The sequence below is a fragment of the Cucumis melo genome, chromosome 3 (genome assembly GCF_025177605.1).
Source record: "Cucumis melo cultivar AY chromosome 3, USDA_Cmelo_AY_1.0, whole genome shotgun sequence".
NCBI lineage: Eukaryota > Viridiplantae > Streptophyta > Magnoliopsida > Cucurbitales > Cucurbitaceae > Cucumis > Cucumis melo.
The window spans coordinates 7,921,164-7,938,685 of NC_066859.1; the positions used below are offsets into that span (position 1 = coordinate 7,921,164).

The 17,522-nt window shown below is 30.5% G+C and overlaps 1 long non-coding RNA gene across 2 annotated transcripts; it reads left to right on the plus strand.

Annotated features, from left to right (window-relative positions):
- Positions 1-1,270: 1,270 nt before the first annotated feature.
- Positions 1,271-5,087, plus strand: LOC127148727 (uncharacterized). 2 transcript variants are annotated; one of them, XR_007819786.1, is made up of 5 exons: positions 1,271-1,727; positions 2,169-2,218; positions 2,346-2,414; positions 2,503-2,584; positions 4,791-5,087. It is a non-coding gene; the product is annotated as an uncharacterized LOC127148727 (long non-coding RNA). The 2 variants fall into 2 exon arrangements; XR_007819785.1 differs by lacking the exons at positions 1,271-1,727; positions 2,169-2,218 and having other exon boundaries at positions 2,250-2,414; positions 4,791-5,083.
- The last annotated feature ends 12,435 nt before the right edge of the window (positions 5,088-17,522 follow it).

The window sequence follows — 17,522 nt, forward strand, 5'->3', positions numbered from 1 at the left end:
TGAAGACTAGTTTGTTCTAAGTGTTCCTGTGAGTTCATCAAAAAAAAGTTTTGTCCTAGGTGTTCCTTTAGGATTACCAAAGACCAGAGATGTTCCTACGGGATCATTAGATTGTGTGTGTTCAGGAACGTGCCAGTTTAGGGGTATTTCTTTACAGGACCCAAACGAGAAGTTAGCAGACACCTAGCGAGACTAATAGTAGGTCCCTTACTAAGCATATGTTTATACTCACTTTTTCTATGTTTAATTTTCAGGCAAATCTTCAGGCAAAGTTAGAGGTAGAGATAGGGGTAGAAGAAAGCTGGCGAATGACAAGAAGTGACCGTGACTTGCCATAGGAAACTTTTTGCTTCTGCTTTTACTTTACTGTTATGATTTTAGTATTTTGTATTCTTTGATTATTTCTAAAATAAAACTAGATATGACCTGAACTAAGATTTTTTTAGAGATTTATTTCTACATATTTTTATTTATTTAAAATTTTAATGAGCATTTGAGGTTTTCAGTTAAAGTTAGAGTTATTTTCTCATTTTGTTAAGAAAATTTTTATGTCTTTTATTAGTAATGACCTTAGCTTAAAATAACGAGTTAGGTTGTTATATCATTCATCATAACTAGTTCTGAAAAAGAAAATGATGACGATTTTGGTTCTATATTTTGTTGCTTCCTTCAATTTTAATCTACACCCTAAGTTAAGAAATTGACATAAAAGAAATAGACACTAACTTAGAAGAAAGAAACTTTTATTAAGAAAATTTATAAACAGTGAACACTCGGAGAACACCTCTTTACCTTTAAAACTCTCAGCCACTTACATTAAAATTTCTATTTAACTCTTACTTTCTTTCTTCTGATTTTTCTTACTTTGCTTGCTTAAATTGATTCACAAATTAAAATCATATTTATAATATATTTCTCTTATAACCTATAGTTTTGATGTGTATTACATCCACATTAAAATTTAATCTATAGTTTTAATATGAATCTAATTCACATGAAATTAACACTACAACAAATGGACCTTTCAATAACATTTTTTAATAATATATTTATAAAATGTTATCAAAGAAAAGAAAATAGGTGCGCGGGAATTAGAAAAAAGAAAAGAAAAGTGGGCGCGGGACTAAATGTAATTTAAAGAAAAGAAAAGAAAAGTGGAACGTGTGACCTAATAGGGCAGACAATCTCATCTTCTCCTTTGGACGATTTTTCTTCTCCTTCGACCTCCGTCTTCGATCTCTCTTCTCCGATCTCTCATCTTCTCCGATCACGTGTCTTCTCCTTCTTTCGACTTTCATTCGCGGAATTTGGTCTCATCTTCTTTCATTCCCCTCTCAAATTTCAGAAACCCTCGTCTCATTCCCCTCCCCTCTCAAATTTCAAAAACCCGTTGTCATCTCTTTCAATCTCTCTATCGCTCTCTTCTGCTCACCATCTCTCTATTTCGTTGTCTATCATGTGACGGTTGATAGACTGCGCACTCGCACATTGACGGGGAACCCCTGTTATTGATACCCCGAGAATGCTACCGCCTAGCCACCTCTTTGTGTCGTTCAACTTGCCAAACGTCGACAACACGCCACGCCACCAAGTCGAACCTAATGTCTGTGGCAAAACCGAGCGTTTACAGCCAAAAGTTGAACCTCAATGTTGAATCCCTCTTGTGTTGAGATTTTTCGTTGGTGAAGCTCGATATACGCCATTAAAGCTATTGTGGATATGTTTTGGTGAGTATTTATGATTTTCTTAGAATTTTTTTATACCAATAGGCTTTTAACTCAAATTAGTTGATAATTTTTCTCATTTCATTCTTTCCATTTTCGATTAATCAAGAAATTTTCTCATTTCATTTTTTGTTTTGAATGGATGCATTGTTTTTTCTTTTCTTTTCTTTTCTTTTCTCTTTTTTTTTTGTGTTTTTTCTGAAAAAACTATATGTTAAAATCTTAAATGCTGAGATTCTATCAAGGAAAATCAGTCTAAGAGTTTTTGATGTTGATCCATGTTTTTTCTGTTTCACCTATGGTCATACGAGCATTCGATGAGTATGTTACAACTACTATGTGAGAGAAGTATCGAATACAATCGACCACATGGTTTTCCTTTAGTTTGCACAGTGACAACAAGCTTTGTTCCCTACAATCATATTGATTCTCTCTCTTGGATAGAAATATGAAGATAAAATGAAGGAGAAGGGTGAGGTACCAGTTACGTTCAGGTATAAAAGACTCTCTTGCTCATTATTTGTGTTATTGTTCTTCATGTAGTTAAATTATTCTTCCCTTTCAAGAATATACCATAGTTTGTAATTTATATTCAAGCACTGTAGTTTATCTTCTGGCCAGTCATTTGGGACCTCCAAAAAGATGAACAATTGAAGAGGAAGAAGAGAGAGGGAACATTCAAATCATGATGTGAGAACTCTAATTGATTGTCTGTGCAACTATATTATTCCTTATATTGCATTTATGGAGTTTATTTGACTCTTTTCTTCCACTTTAGGACTCTGTTTACCACCACCCTACACTAAATTCCACTGGAGCTCTACCACCTAGGAAACCTCCAATGTTGAAATCATCAATTGGTAAGTTATTTTCTAGGTTTTCTATTCGTAAACTATTGTCATTTCTTATTGCAAGCTCTTTGTTGGTAAATAGAATAATGCTTGCTTATTTTATTGTCATTTCTTATTGTCATCTCTTGGTAAACTATTGTTATTTCTTATTGCTAGCTCTTTATTGGTAAATAGAATAATGCTTGCTTATTCTATTGTCATTTCTTATTGTCATCTTTGTCTGTCACCATTAGAATAATGCTTGCTTATCTTCTATTAGTAAATAGAATGAATGTATTTTAATGGTTTGCCATTTCTTTTGGTTTGAGTTTCTTAAGTATATTTTCCTGTGATAAGTTTATTTATGCATACTATATTTGCATACTAATTGTGGAGTCCTTTACAAATGAAGTTTAGACGAAAATTGGTATGGCTTAAGAATTTAAAACATCCTTGTAAGTTCTTTAAAGATTTGATGTTGATATCTCTATTGAAATGAATGAAATCAAAGTAACAATTTGCAAGTTAGCTATTAAATTGTGTTCTCATTCTTGAAAAACTTACTATAAGACAGACATTAATGGTTTGACCCATTCTCTTATATTTCTTTTTTATGGTACAGAGGTACATAAGCAAAAACACAATAATTCGATTTGCAAAACTTATGGGAGAAGATAATGGTTTCATTTGATGGTTAACTACTATTGATTGAAAATTTTCTTTTATGTTTCAACTTGACAGCATAATTGATCTTTGTTATCATCCAAATTACAGATTGGTCTTAGGTTTACTATCGTTGCAACAACTTACTAATTTACCTTTGTTAATTTGTTTAGCCTTTGTTCATGTATTCTCCAGTCTCCTCACCTACTGTTTTGGAATTGCCAAAGTACCTATTTACCTTTCCTTTCATTTTCTTTTCATTAGTTCATTTAATGTTTAATAATTCGTCAGGTTATGTGTTGTTTTCTAGCTTTTTGGATTTTGGTTAGTGTTAATACCCATTTTCCATGGAGGATTTTCTCATTTTGTTAGTTTAGATTTAGATGGGAGTTGCAAAAGTGTAGTTCCTCTCTCTCTATCTTTCTCAGCATGGCTAATTTTTCTCCAATCTCATTTATTCTCATTCTAGCAAAGTCCCTAGCCTTGTTGGTTAAAATACTTAAGTGTGGTGAAGTTCTGTTCAGAATTTTTAGTTTCATTTTCAGTGTTGTAATTTAGTTTTAACCTTTTGGAACTCTATCCGTACTTAGGTAAGTTCTAATTCTGAGCTTTCTTTGATATATTCTTAGTATTTGTTTAGATACATGCTTTCAAGGGAGTTAGAAGCTAAGCAAAGGTTGCAAGGCGGCCAACTTAGAATAAGACATGAGGCTAAGCCATGGTAGAGACAACCTTTCTATTGAGAATTAAGTTTTTATGTTGTGGAGTCTCCGTAGAAATCGATATGATGTGGTTGTCTCATAGAAAAAAATTAGTAAAAAAGATTGATGTCTTAGGCTCTTAAGTTTTGATTACTTTTTTGTTCTTATTGTTGTTGTTTTAATGTTGGTTTTTGTTCTTGTTAGGAGTATCGGTTTTGGTTTTTTATCTGAACTTAAGTAAATTGGATTTGGTTATTAAGTTTCTGGTTTTTTGCTCTAATTTTCTGCTCTATTCATTTAAGTTCCTTATGAATCTTAGACCCCTAATGTTTTTAATACTTTTTTGTTCTTGTTGTTGCTGTTATAATATTTCGCTTATGGTTTCTGGTGTTCCTTATCCGAACTTAAGTAATTTAGATTTGGTTTATATATAGCACTTCTAATAAACACTATAAAAAGTAGGGAAAAAAGCGGAAAAGGAAAAATGTGGGAAAAGATTATTTAAGTTTTGGTGCGATATTTGGATTTGATAAATCTGATAGGTATTTTGATTTCAACTTTAGTTCATGTAGGAGTTATTTCAATAATAACCATGATTGTTGATCTTGCTATAAAATGTTTTTCCATGTTCTTTTGATGCAGGAGGCGGCTATTTAATATTATAAATGATATGTCAACTGTATTTGAAGTGGTCACCAATATTGCAAAGAAACAAGTTAAGCAAAAATCATCAACTGCAAATGGTAGCAAATCCAAGTCAAGTTTAAATCGGTATGTGTATCATGATCTTCATTTTTTCAGTTGGCACTTTTTGATGTGATGTAATTTTCTGTGTTGATTACTCGGATTGGTTACATATTCTATCTTTCAAGAATTTTCAGAGTGAAGCTGAAATGCAAGGAACATGCGCAAGGCAGTCGCAGGCAAGGGAAGAGGTAGAGACATACGAAGAAGATGAAGACGAGCACGGTGACACCTTATGTAGGGCATGCGGTGAGAACTATGCTTCAGATGAATTTTGGATTTGCTGTGATATCTATGAGAAATGGTTCCATGAGAAGTTTGTTGTATGAAGAAATGCTTCAGTTTATCAGTTTTCTTGTGATGTATTGAGTTTTCTAAAATAGGGTAGTAGTTTTTTGTTCAGGTCTGTTATCAAAGGATTTTTTTTTCCTTTATAAACAAAATTGTAATGCATAGAAGATAAAATATATTATTCAATGAGATATTATATGTATACTATGATAATTCTTCTATTAATAATGTGATTATGAAATGTTAATGAGGCCAAATGGTTTTAAAATATACCTACCTTATATATTGTTATTAATAGCTCTACAAAAACTGTTATTAAAGGTCAATGATTTTTTGCTACGACAACATTTATAAAACGCTACAAAAAATTGTTTATAGCGTTTTTCCAATTGTTATTGAAAACACTATTGAAACATTTCATAGCAATTTTCCAATGCAATAAAAAACGTTATCAAAAATGTTTCTATAGCGTTTTTTCTCACGTTATAAAAAGCATTTATAGCATCATATTTGTGCTATTACTAGGGACATATTATAGCATTTTGCATAGCGGCGAAAAAACGCTATGAAAAGTCATGGACTTTCAATAATATCGGCTACGACAGCATTTCGAAAATGCTATCGAAAGTCATAGATAGCGTTTTTTTAATGCTATTGTAACTTATATTTCTTGTAGTGTAATGTTTGAACTTATTCAATATTTTATTCTTTAATAAATTAATTTTAAATTATATCTAAAATTAAATTTAAATAATAAAGTTTAATTACATTATATTATTTTCCTAAGTAAATTTGAACATTTCAAATTAAATCCATGCTAGTACAAAACTGGGCTTTAATGTCTGTTTAAAATCAATATTAAAGGCATTTAATATCGGTTGACAATCGACATCTTTGATAGTGTTATTATTACCCTTTAATGTGATTGAGTTTGATGTCGATTTAAAACCGACATTAAAGAGACCAACAATGTTGGTTTAAAACCGACATTATAGATCCCCAATAATGACAGTTTAAAACCGACATTAATGCCTTGTTTCTGGATCCGTTTTTAAAAATTTATTTTTATTAAATTGTTGCATTATTGTCCATTTTTCATGACGCCAAATAGTTAAAAACTAACATTATGGGTTCATGTAAATAAATATTTTTTTCTTATGCCAACAAATCAATAAAATTAATATTTTTTAGAAACTATAATATTTCTCTTTTACATGTGTATATACAAAATAAAATCTTATAATTGTGTTTATATATACATTCTACAGAAGTACATGAAGGAAGATCCTAATACAAGACTTAAATAAGAAATCCTAAATGCCATCACAGTCTTCAACCTTCAACGATTGCTTAGCTTTCAACCCGATCACCTGGCTATCTACACAATCGCTTAGCTTTCAACTCGATTTCTTGGCTATCTATACAATTGCTTAGCTTTCAACCTGATCGCTTAGCTTTCTTCAACAACAAAGAAATCGATTGTTTAGCTACTCGAACAACAAAAAAAGTGAGAAGTTCAACCGGTAGCCAAAAAAGTGTTACTTGTTAGTAAATAGTAATAATAAGGTTACATTTGGAACTATTAGTATAACAATTGTAATTATAATTACTTGGTAGTTTACTAGAATGAGGTGTTTATGATTAGAGGGGTTTATGTGTAATTTTCAGTAACATGCTAAGAGAGTGATGGCGGTCTTTCTACTAAAGTCTAAATTTTTATCAATATATTAACTTAAAAGTCCTTGTACCTACAATAAAATATTCAAGATTAATCTAATCAAGGAAGGTAAACAAGAAAAAAGAACAGGAGTTATTATCTTAATGTTGTGCCAAAAATCTTATCTTCATAGAAACTGTCTAATGAAAAGAAGACACTTGAGCTCTATCTCAAGATCAATAAATAAATGAGAAGTACAACTCCGTTACATTAATATTTTGTTCAAATCTTCCTTTTCCCCCTCAAGTTTTAAATTTGGGTCATGGAAGTTTTAAGGATGGCAAATTTTGTTACAAATTCGTTGTCCAAACAAAATACTAAAACAAAACAAATAAAGTCAACAAATCAAAAGAAAGCATAGATCAAAAGCAGGAAACATAAAAAAAAAAAAAAAAAAAAAAAAAAAGAAAGCAACAAAGTCCATCATATGCACATAACAAACAACCTAAAAGTGAACCTATACCCTAGATCAAAGGGAAAAAAAACACCAGAGAAACAAGAAAATAGAGATCTATACTCTACTGTATTGTCTAGCTTGATCTGTACATAGTCAACAAAAATGTCGGTATAAACTTGTAAGAAGACACGACATGTAAACATAACCATTACAGAAGGGGGAATATCCATCTATCTACTAGACCCTAGATCACATCGACACAAACATAAGTCCCAAAACCTAATTTTAGCGATTAGAGCCCAACTATAATACTACTAAATCAATCTAGCTAAATAGATGGGATTGGAATGAGAAGTAATAAACAATGTTTTATGAGCTTATTTGTTCAATTATTTGCCACTTTGGCATACGTAGTTAAAAAGGAAGATTTCTTTGAGAGAAACTTAACCATTAAATGTCCTTAATTGAAAAATTTTATGATTTATAAAACTTATAGTTTCCAAGTGCAGTAAACGTATTGGGAGAGCTTCTCACAAAGTTGAAAGATTATAGCCAAAGAAACACAAGTCAATATTATAGTTCACAAAAGCATAAATGAGTAAATAACAATCTCAATACGTACCTGGTTCAACTATTTTGCAAATCGAACTATGCCACAACGATTATATACTTGTATAATTCAATAACCAAGTATAGAACTTGTGATGAGCTCTAATAAATGCTTCAATTCAGTGAAATATCTTGTTCAATAAGGAAAAAAAAGCTTGAAGTATATATCAATCAGTGTGATAAGACAACTAATAACAAGGAAATTCATTAAAAATCAATAAAGACAACTTAACCGACATTAAGAATACTATGCACAGAGAAGAATTTTAGATGAAAAGATGAAAGTTAAAATAAAAGAAGAAGATATAAAATGAAACAACCTTTTTACGTCATAAAACATCATATTATTTGACCTCTATTAAAAAGTAAAAAGCAATGCTAAAACTAGCAAAAGAAAAAAAAAATCAGAATCGGCTCATATAACAAGAATTATGGCTCTTGCTCCATGAAGAAAAGATTCGAACTTTACCCAAAATTTGTTACTCAGTTGTATAACAATTACTTACAAGTATACAATTAAATCAGGTTAAGAACAAGTAAAGCACAAATAGTGAAATAGATATAAACTTTCTTTTCCAATAGTTTTATATTGAAGCAACTTACTTTCAAAAATATTTTCTTAATAATGCAAAGTACTTAAAGGGAAGTCAGTGTCTTCGGCATCTATATTCAAATCAAGAGGCTTTACTTATTCTAATTTTTCTAGACATTTACTTTGGAGAAATTCAAATTTAAATTCAACTAAAATCTTTCCTAGCCTCCTCCTCCTTTCCCTTATTCCCAAAGTACCCAAAGAGTACCCAAATTAAAGGACCCTATACTTTGTCTTTATCAAAAAGAAAACCAAGAGGGGAAAATATTACCTATAGGCTTGGGAAATTGGATACACTTTCTTATACTTGAAGAAGTCAGTTTCAAACTTATTTCCTACTATAGATGATCACATGTCACCTACACAAGTACAAATTGGTTTGTATCGAGAGGATAAGGTATTCTGTCTTATCCCTATACAATATAAACCTTTTAAGTTGTATTTCAAACATAAATCTGTGTATATTCTACATATAATTCAAGACTCATCAAACAGCTTAGGATGTTAGTTTATTAGATTGTTATTAAGACAAAAATAATAATACAATCAATAACATTTTATTGAAATTTTAATAGCAACACTTTATTAATCACAATCAATGAATTACATATACAAGTTTTAGGACATAAAACTCAACACACCAATAGAATTAATGCACTTTGTCTTAGGGTGCCTTTAGTTAGACATCTTTTGCTAACATGACATAGATGGAACCTGTTTCTTGTCCTTTTATCAATAGCTTGTCACTAACTTTGAAATCTTGGTAAACCTTAACACAATCAGATCCAAACATGATGACGTTTCCTACTTATGTCAATTGAGATATTAATACCAAATTCTTTTTCATTTTAGGCACATAAAATACATTATTACAGTTCCACTTGATTGGAATTAGAAGGAGACACTATCATAGTTTTGTCAATATGGGCTATTAACAACTTCGAGTTGTTTGTAGTTACTATAACTCAGCCTCCTTTGTACTTTTTTGTGTTTTGCACCTTCCTCTTATCTCTTGTCATATGGTTATTAGAGCATCCTAAGTCAACAATCCAATCATTTTCATAATTTACTTCTTCTGCATGAAGAGCTAAAATTTCATCCTTCATTACACTGGATGTCGATGGAGGTTAGGATTTGTTGTTGCATAGCATGCATCTGCATCCCATTCTTCTCCAATATTGCTCAACCTGGGAGGTGATTGCGTTACTTTCTACTGTCTTTTTCTTTTGATGACATTCTCTGACATAGTGACCGATCTTTTTCACAATTGTACCATTCACTCTTCTTTCTACGACCATGTTGACAATCCTTTTTATTAGCTCCCTTACTTAACAACGTTTTGGAGTCTCTTTATCTCCTTTTAACCCTACTTTCTTTTAAAAATTTTGATGACCTTTTCTTTGACCATTAAAGAGTGCTCCTTCATTATTCTCTTTATTGTGACCTTTGGCATCTGCTTAGTCAATGCTTCTTAACTAGAAAGTATATTTTCTAGGTCAATCAAACAAGGTTTTGGATTGCCCAACCTTGAATAAGAGTAATAAAGCTTTTATATGTTCTAGTTTAAGACCGTGGATAATAATTTTTCTCATTCTTAATTTTGAAATAGCTGATGTAGGATCTAATTATTAAGAGATTCACGGCATAAAGTTTTTACCTTGTCGAAATATTGTTTGATAGTCATCTCCCTTTGAGCACTTGATAGGAGCTCATTCTCTAAAAATTGCAATCTCTCATCATTCTTCTTTGAGAAAAGTGAGGTGAACGTGTCCCATGCTTTCTTTGGCATCTCCACAATACTAACATGCTCCAACATTTGTTCATTAACTATAGTTTTAATTGCAATCATGATCTTTCCTACTTGATATTCCATTTCTTCAAAGCAGCAACATCTTCAAGTGGATTAACTTCAGTGTCTCCCACAACATCCCACAAGTCTTGACCTTAGAGATATGACTTCATGCAGTGGACCATGTTTTGTAATTTTGAGTGTGTTAAGCTTCTTAATTCCCCCAACAACTTGAATGTCTTCCATAATCATGTAATGTTGAATGCACTCCACGATTAGCTATGTCCTAGACAACAAGCTTCAAATTCTCAAACTATACTCAATCTATAAAAGCTCCAATACAACAATCTAAACTAGTTGATGATAATACTTGTTGAACAAATTGACACAAAAGAAAATGACACTCATTTAGAAGAAATAAATTTTTATTAAGAAACTTTACAAACGAATGACACTTTTGGAGAGAACACTCTTTACTCTCAAAACACTCACTCGCTTTCACTCAAAGGTCCTCTCTAACTCTATTACTTTCTTCCTCTCTTTGCTTTCTTTGCTTGGTTCACAAATGAAGACACAACCCCTATAATTATAGGTACAAGATCGTTGAAGCCTAAGCAAAATGATCTCTCTAGAATTTTAACTATTCTACATTATTCATATTTCTTCATTTTTCTTTTGAGATATTTATTTATATCCTTTACCATAATTCTAGAGAAATTTAATCTATATGTTTTTGTCATATTTTAAATACATAAATAACCTTCTAGAATCACACAAGAAATAGTGTCTCTTACGACGCATAAAAGACGCATAAAAGCGTCGTCATATATATCCAAATGCATCAAAAAAATAACTCATGACGCATATAGACTATCGGGAGATGAGTTGAGCAAAATGCATTGGGAGACAGTTTTCCAATGTGTATATGAACCAGCATCGAGTGTTCTTTACTCTCGACGCCTGAATGAAGAGCATCAGGAGAGACTACGCTCGATGCTCTTTTTACGGCAGCAGGAGTAAAGTGCTCCCGACGCCTTTTTATAATGCATCGGGAGTAGCCTCTCTCGATGATCTTGATAACATGACGAGAGATATGAACAACTCTCGGATCCTGTGTGTGTCGGGAAATTATGTTTTTTTTTCAATTATTATCTTCATTTTTTTTAAACGGTGGTACTTTTTTGAGTTCCAATTCAATTTAAATTCAATAAAATTTTCAAACAAATAAGCACAAAATTAATAAATACATTGAAATATCAAATTTAATTCATAAAGTTAGATCATATTTAATACAAAAAAAAAGTGTTTTACAATAATGTTTGTTTGAAACAAATAAATAAAAAATAAAGTACATCATCTCTCATCGCTCCGGATGCCATCTTCAAACAAGTCCGAACCTACAATGACATGAAAGTAAAGTACATTATTCAAACTTCAAAGAAACAAAAATGCATGGATGCCAAAAACCAAAACTTAGCAACAAACAAGAATCAAGCTACAACCCCTAAGTACACAATCTCTCAACTTTCACTCTTTCTACAAATATAACCAACAATAGAGACTTAACTTAATAAACTCACTTCGGCGTGCCACTGAATATAACAATTACCCTACTCCCCCCAAAAAACTCACTCCATGATCAAACTACAACCCCTAAATATCCAACCTCTCATAAACTCACTTCGATGTGCTACTCAATGTAACAACTACATTGAAACCTTTAAAGTAACGTTTAACCCCCCCTCCCCCCCCCCCTCCCCCCCCCCCTCCCCCCCCCCCCCTCCCCAACTCCATGATCAAACTAACCAAAACAACCCAACCTCTCAACTTTAACTCTTTCTACGTAGAAATGTAACAATAGAATCGCTAAACCTTGACTCCTTACATGTAAGCTCACTTTATCGTGCCAACCAACGTAACAATTACATTGAAACCTTCACATAAACATTTAATCCCCTCTCCTTCCAACCTCACTTCATGATCAAACTACACCACATAACTACCCAATCAAACTAAAGCTAAGGTTAAACTAAATGCTACTATAACTACAGGATAGCTAGAACAAATAATCAGAACTCATAACTAAACTATATCTTACCTGATGTGTACATGCTTGGCGTCAGGATAAACATGATAATTATTTAAAGGTTCTTTTTTTGCCGACGTCGTTCATGTGTACGTTGGGAGTTGTGTGGGTATTCCCGATGTGTATCTAATGGTGTCGAGATTGCCCACACAACTCTCGACGTATTACATGTGGCGTCGAAGAATAGTCAATCTTTCAATGCTCATCTTACGGCGTTGGAGGAGGCCATATCTCCCGACGCTTAATCTCTCTGTGTGCTAAAAAAGCATTGAGATACAAAAGTTTTCTTGTAGTGAATAGTTAGTGTTGTCTTCTACTTCAACACACTATCATTACACTATTAACAATTTATGGTTGTTTCTTTCAAGAGTTCTTTTTAACATTATTTAGTAGTTTTTTTTTTTTTTTTTTTGCTATAAATTTTGAAAGTATATTCACAAAATATATTTTCTTGCAAGAAAATAAGAAAATAGTAATTACAATTTATTTAATGTGTTAATAAAAGTTAATTTTGGATGACTAAATTTAAAAATTTAAAAATAAAATTAGATATTATAAAGCATAAAATTAAGCCCTAGAAAAGATCAAGAAAGCAGAGATAGTAAATACAATGTATTTTCGCGGTGTAAAAGTTATTGTAAATGAAAAAACTATTGAAACATTTAAAGAAAAATGACAAAATTAGAGTATAGATGTTTATCAGTGTCTATCATTGATAAAATATAAAACTTTGATATATTTTATTAATATTTTGATTGGTTTTGGTTACGCTTAATTAATATCAAAATATAACTTTGGTGATTATTATTGGGAAGGGATCTGTCTCATTTATCTAAACTTGGAAATTAATGGAGCAGATGTGAGATGAAGATATCATAGGGTTAGAGAATGACATGTCGACCATCTAATAAAAGCCAATATGGAGACGGGATTTGTAGTTGCATTCATTAATATTAAATTTTAACATTGGCTTTGACAATAGCATTCAACTTTCGTCATAACCTACCCATCTTCCATATCCTTAGAATATGTTAAATGTTATCCACGGTAAGATATAATACTTTGTTATATTTTATAAATATTTTGATTTATAAATATTATCGGGATTATTTTATATTTTAAAATTTTAATTACAAAGTGAGATCTCTCTCTTTCTTTTTTTTTTTTTTTAATTTTAAAAACTAACTACATTTTTTTTCTCAACATATTACAATCATTTGCATCTTTCTTAAATACAAGACTTAAATTTATGGTTCAATTTCAAAAACAAATATATACTTTTAAACATTCTTTTTGTTTAAAAATTTTCCTTCAATTTTTAAAATATTAGTAAAAAGTCATAAATAGAAAATTTTAGGAGTTGAATAAATGTTTACATACTTAATTATATATATATATATATAAAAAGAAGAAATAAAAAAAACAATCAAAAATCAAATGGTTACCAAACGAGATTGTAATATATTACAACGTTGAAAAACAATTTTATAAACCAAACCAGTCAAACCAATATATTTGCGATACCTTGCTCCAACCTTTTTTTCTTTAGATATCAGTTGACATTTTATGTAAACAATGACACATAAATTCTATGATGGTATTTTTAGAAAAATGTGTCTTTTGTTTTTCTTTTCTTCTTTTACAGAAAGTTAGAGATTTTAAAGTATAATTTTACTTTCAACGACCAATTTAAACTGACATCAAAATATTTTAAAAAATGGGTACACTCTAACTTTACTTGAGACGGTAGTTTTAAACTGCCATTGAAAGTGGGTAATGATGGAAAAAGGTTTTAAACCATTCGCAAAAATAATAAAAAATAAAAAAAAAAGAGAGAGAAAAATTATAGCAATGGTAAAATAAGAAAAAATCCATACAAGATAAAAGCACATTTTAAAAATATTTGTAAATATAGTACACATTATTGTTGACTTTTTAATGAAAATTTAAAACTAGAGGGATGTTTATTTAACTTAGTGAATCTAAAAAATAAAACGCATAATCATATATTTGAAAGGAACCAACATTTAAAATTGAATTATATATATATATATATATATGAAATAATAATGAGGGGAGTTATATCAAAATAATAGCACAACTGAATCCAGGGACAAAGAAAGTGATGCCCAATATATGTGTACATACCCCCATCTCAAATAGTTTAGTGAACAATGGCTTGACTTTTTGTTTGTTCTTAGGGTGCGCCTATCTCGGATAGGGTAGGGTTTATTCACACCATCAAGGAACCTATAGTCAAACCTCAAGTCCAACGACACTAAAAGAAAATGGGATTTTAAATAGTTTGAGTCCAATCAAATTGCATCAAGTGGCAATTTGACCAAAGTGAGACTAAAAGGCTACTTAAAGCTTATACTCAAACTCCAGTGTGAGCCCACCACATAGGTCAAACACCATGGGTGGTCTTTAACTAAAATGTTGCATACATAACATATAATATATGGTATCATTCTAATTTTTAATTTTTACGTTCATTTTCTATCGTTTGACCTGGTTTCTTTGTTAGGACTCTAATTTGGTCAATTTTTTGCTCTATAGCTCCTTAACGATTGATTCTACTTCTTAAGTACTTGATGCCTATAAACAATATATGTAACACATATTGTAAAACGAAATCAAAATTACGCTAGAGTAAATAGCTTTTGTTGAATGACATCAGTGGATTAATTATGTAATAGTGGTTCTTAATCATAAACATAATTGGATTACTTTCGATTATATTTACTTAAACATGTTACAAATGTAAATTGATTACAATGAGATTGTTTACGATGTATTTTGTCTTGTATCAATTGTCTTTTCACCATTATCATTACCGCTTAGGGTCAATTTATAATAGTATTTATTACGGTAAAAGTGATTACGATAGATCATAACTCTTCTATTATAATACTATGACATTATAGGTAACAATAATAGGTATCTGTGTGAGTAGTAATTAAAAATTTGTTCAAAAGTTGAAAAGATCTTCAACGTAACGTGGTTGTCAAATGCAATCAAATTGATCCCCTCTACTCTTTAATTAGATTGCATTTATTGATTATAGATGTGTTGTGGACTCCACGATTATGATACAGAAGTACACAACAACAGATTTAATCCATTGTGCAGTGGTCAACTTTTCAATATTACCATTAATGTATACTATTACATCTCTCAGTAGCTAAATGTGGCCTTAATACGTACATAAAAGCTTTGTTATTAATATTGAGGATGGTCATCAAGTGTGCTTGAATTTGGGTCCTATCATAGTGTGTACCTAAGACTGGTTCGTAATTATGGTTTATGATTTGTTTTTGGAAACAGACTTATCTTAACGGATTACTTCAATTTGTTATCGTGAACATTAGGGATTCGTTTGATAACATTCATATTAATAATTTTTTAAGAAACATATGTGTTTGATAATTATTTCCGTTCCTCGTTTCCAAAATTTAATAATTTTTTCTAAAAATTGAGCAAAAATAGAGAAACCATGGAAAATAGTTTTACTAAGTTCTATTCCCATTTTATTTAATACTATTTCCAATAGGTTCTAAAATCTCTTTTTGGCTCATTAGTGGAGAGTTTGTTTATATTCAATTTTAGCCTAAAGGTTGTGGATTCGATTCCTAACTTTGATAATTTTTTTCTTTTTTCTTTTTATATTTGTTAACTTGTTTTTTAGTTTATTTTGTTCATCTTTTATTTATTTTCTATATTTATATGTATTCACCCGAGATTTATGAAGAAATGTAATTTGTGGAATTGAACTTTGTATATTTATTTGATATTATGGATACAATCTCTAGCATTTACTCATTTGATTCTTTCTCTCAAATACAAATTAATACTTAAAACTTCTTGATCTTTGATCTTCATATAAAATAAAATTCTCAAAAGTTTATTCATTTAATACAAAGAAGTACCAGTGAACAAATAAAAATAATTACATAAACATAAAATTATATCTATCTTTAAAATGTTGCCCAAATTTAATTGGCAATATCATCTCTCTCGGGCTATTTCTCTTAGATGATGTCGACTCACTTCTTAATTCATCAATTTCAACAACCTCATCGATATTTTGTGAAATCTAGAATGTAATATTAATTTTAAAGTAAGTTATTATGCTCTCAATACTCAGAATTGAAATAAACAAAACAAAAGTTAACATTTAACTCTACTACTTATGACCCACATCTGCGCAAAGAGGAAGATGAAAACTATGGATTCGACAAAGAGGAAGAGTCAGACAAAAACTTTGGAACGACGAAGAGGAAGAGTCCGACTTTTAGTGGATGACAATGAGAGACGAAGAGGAAGGCGATGTGTAGAGGAAGACGATGTAAGAAAGAGAAAGAGCATGGTTATTTGGGAAAGACGATGGAGATAAGAGGAATAAAAAGAAAATCACGTGGAGAGGAAAATGGAAAAGGAAAAGAAAACCAATAGAAAAATAATTGAGAAAAAGGAAAAGGAAACCAATAGAAAAATAATTGAGGAAAAAGGAAAAGGAAACCAATAGAAAAATAATTGAGGAAAAAGGAAAAGGAAACCAATAGAAAAATAATTGAGAAAAAGGAAATGGAAACCAATAAAAATAATTTAGAAAAAGGAAAAGGAAAACCAATAAAAATAATTGAGAAAAAGAAAAAGGAAACAAATAAAAATAAATTAAGAAAAAAAAAAAGAAAACCAGTAAAAATAGTTGAGAAATAGAATGAAAGAAACTATTTTTTGTTGTTTCCAATAATTTCTTATAAAATGAGGAACGCTTCTACTTTTTTTTTTAAAACGAGAAAAAGGGAACATTACTAAACACTTCCGTTTTTAAAAAAAATGAAAACAGAAACAGTAAACAGGGAACAAGAACGTTACCAAACGGGCCTATAATTAGATTGTCTTTTTTTATCACATTTACCTAAAACAGTGAATTTGGTCAAATTTATGGTTATTGTTATGGTTTGGAATCATAAACGCTAACGGTAACAATAAATGTAACAAAATTCAAAGTTTTTTTCTCTAAAAGAGTAACAATAATGGTAACCATAACCATGATCATAACTCCAACCATAACCATAACAACAACACTACAATGTAGTTTTTGGATTTTATTAGATTGATCATCTCTTCCTCTTACCAATCAAATTGTGGATTTTGTTTACATGATTTTATGGATGGAAGAACCATGGGTCCCATTTTGTAAATTATCATGGATTCATTACCATTGAACTATGGTAAACATTGCCTTAATTTCGTTGCTCAACAAATGGGATTGCTTGTTCACTTGGAAGTTATACAAGTCAAATTACTTAATAAAAAAAATCAATGATTATGTGCAACTTAAGCAACTTTTATTACACAACTAAAAGTTTT